A 3,573-nucleotide genomic window follows, 5' to 3' on the forward strand; every position below is an offset into this window, starting at 1 on the left:
GGGTCGAGAAGCGAGCTCTTGACATAAGAAAATCCTTACAGGATAAGACAAATGAAGGAAAGTCCTTGTGGGTAAGAAGACCGAATGTGAGGCAAAAGGGAAGTCCAAGAGGGTCGAGGAGCGAGCTCTTGGCATGAGAAAGTCCTTACGATGTAAAGCAAATGAAGATCAAGAAGGTCGACGATCAGACTCTTGATCAAGCGAGGAAAGAACACGGTAAAACTTCATTTCAGCCACTTAATCCTAGTGTCAATCGACTGGCATGGTAGGACCAGTCGATTGATACTAGGTTATTATGTTTGATACTCTGCTTTAGTCGACTGAAAATCACACTAGTCGAGTGAGTTTCTCTGATCAGTTGACTGATTCTCAAAATCAGTCACCTGATGTTGTTTCGAAAGCAAACAGAAGAGAATCGACTTGACTGGTTCTTTACATCAGTTGACTGACATCAATAAACTAGAATGAATTCTTTACATCAGTCGAATGTCTCCATTTCGAAAGTAAACAGAATGTAAAATGACTCGACTGATCATTCACATCAGTCGACTGATAGCATAACAGTCGACTGATGAGAAAAATCAATTGACTGGGATTTAAAATTCTGACAGAATCAGGCATGACTTCAGCAGTTCAGTGGCCGTTTTCTGACATTGACCAAAATAATCGACTGGCATGGTAAAACCAATCGACTAATGACATAAAAACTGAACCTGTTTTAAATGGTGAGAGCTATTCGTGGAAGGCTTCATCCATGCTATTTTTGCTGCTAGTTCTTGTACTATAGTGATCAAGAAATCTACTGGTGTTCATCTACAAAACTTGGAGCAATCTCTTGAAGAAGAAGAAGCATACTCATCACGTTTTGTGCAATATCTCTACTCTTCTTCTTCTTTGTGTTACTTGGTTGTTTTTGTACAACTTGTAACCTGTTGTAAGAAGGTTTTTCCGCCTTCGGGATTTGTCCGAGAAGGAGAGGATATAGTGGAAGAGTGAGCTGAGTGAAGATTCTTGAATTAGTCACCTCAAGGAGGCAGATACCAAGTAAATCCGTTGTGTTAACATTGTTGAGTTGAGAGGTTGTGTAACAAGAATCCTTCATCAAGAAAAGTTCAAGCTTGAGCAAAATGAAGCTATTCAACCTCCTTCTAGCTCACAAGGTCCTAACAGGCTCCACTTGATTGAATTATTAGGCAAACACTAGCACTACTAAAGGTCGCATGAACTTTAGAAAAGCAAAGCATATTACTTTTTCACAATCTTGGAAGCGAAGCAAAAAAACTGAATTGATTTAGACTAAAGGTGGGTTGTATATATTATATATGTATGTATGGAATATGTTCATTATTCTCGACTGTTCACAATAACATGGTCCATGAGCATAACTCAATGGTAATGGAATTTTTATTTTTTATTTTTAATTTATTGTGGATTTTTAATTCTAAATATTTATTAATTATATATGGAAATTGAATATGTTCCTTCCTCTCTCCTCCTATAAGTAACACTACCTACCACTCACTCTCCATGGGTAGTGCCAGCCACACTCAAAGAGAGAGAGATAAAGAACTAACTCGTGAGGTATTTTCTTATGAGAAAACATGAATTTCCTTAATATTTTGACAAACTCAGTGTGTTTTCTTTGACATTTAAAGTCCAGTTATTCTATTTTAGTTTATTTGGATGATTTTCACATGATACATTACATGAAAACGCAACATAAAAATGCAGCATGATATATTATAGAAAAAACAAGACCTGGGTCCCATACCATGTAATGTAGTGTATCATATAATGTTATTGGATGATTTTCATGTTGCGTTTTCATATAGTATAACATGATACACTATATGCTTTTCCATTTATCTGTTTGGGAAACAAGATCAAGTATTTAATCTGAATAGTCTGCCGATTTAAAGTTGACATTAATTGCATGTTCTTTCCTTATTCTTTGTGCTATTAAATGATTAAAATTTTCTAATACAAAAGTTATTAATATTATATTTTTTATATTTCAATTTGTAACATCTACAATTAATTTTAATATAATGAAGTAAGAAGTGAATGGAGCGAATCCATCTACTCTATGTAGGTGCCTAAGGGTCATGATATATGTTGTTTATAATTTTTTATGTTGTATTTAGATATTTGTGGATACATTTTTTAAGTGAAGTTGATCAAATATATCTCAAGGTTAAACATATATCAAGTTTGAACTTGTGGATTTTATTTGTTGGTTTAACACTTTATTTGGCTCAATGAAAGGTGAATTTCATTTTCAATTTTATAGATATTTATGATATATTTATTTAATTTTTGTAAAATAAAAAATATTTTATTACATCATAATAACAAAATTGTGAAGTTATATGAATAATTTACTTCGTCAATCAATGTAACATATGAAGTCATATATGATCAACTATTTCAGTATTTTTACGAAACAAATAAAGTAAAAGAGTCTTTTTATTTCAAAATCAATTCAGTTTCGAATTGATTTGGACTTGACATAGACTTAGTTTATTTTTAATGAGCATGGTTTAAATTTGATATAAATTTGATTCGTTTAAATATTATTGAGCTCTCAATTCAAACTTATTTATTTTATTTATTGTTTGAAACTTTTGCTTATTTAATTAGTTAATGAGTTTGATAATTTAAATTTTTTTATTTATTTTATAAAATTTTTTATTTATTTAACATGTTAATAAAAGTTTTATTTATAAAATTAGTTAATGGTTCATTAATAAAATAAGTTGAACATATTATGTTTTATTTGTTTATTTTAACGAGTTGCTCAAAAAATTTTTATCAATTTTTAGTATCACAAACAAACAATAATATAATAGCTAGTTTTTTTTATCAAACCAATATGTCTAATAACTCATTATAGTTTTCTAAATTAATTTTGATAAATCTAAATTTAATATTTGAGCTAGCTAGGCGCCACTTAATTGAATTAGACAAGCACTAGCACTACTAAAAGGTCTCATGACTTTTTCACAATCTTAGGAGCGAAGCAAAAAACTTTAATTGAATATGTTCATTATTCCACTTGTGTTCACAACAAGATGGTCCATGAGCATAATTGAATATGCTCATTCCTCTCTCCTCCTATAAGTAACACTGCCACTGCCACTGCCACTGCCATTGCATTGCCATTGCCATTGCCATTGCCATTGCCACTGTCACTACCACTCGCTCTTCATGGATAATGACGGCCACACTCAGAGAAAGAGAGAGAAAGAGAGAGGGAGAGAGTGCTGGCGATACGGGGCTATGGGCAGTCGGAGCTGCTGTGGTTGGGCTGGGGGTCGTCTGTTGGCTTCTCTGCCGCAGCCCCGGGGAGGGGGAGGGGGAGGGCCCAATGATGAGAGCTCCTGGGCGCAGGGGCCAGTACATTCGCAGAGGCGTCTTTGAGGCCGATCCCAAAGCTTACTTTGCTGATCTCAGGAAAAAAAAATAATTATATTTATTAATCAATCGATGTACGTCGTCGTATGTTAATCGTGCTGTGCTTGCAATATTATGGACGAAATAATATTATATATCTTCAATCTGAAACTGAATCAC

Source organism: Curcuma longa, chromosome 13 (genome assembly GCF_044706935.1).
Source record: "Curcuma longa cultivar G26 ecotype Majalengka, Jawa Barat chromosome 13, ITB_CL_G26_1.1, whole genome shotgun sequence".
NCBI classification, from domain to species: Eukaryota; Viridiplantae; Streptophyta; class Magnoliopsida; order Zingiberales; family Zingiberaceae; genus Curcuma; species Curcuma longa.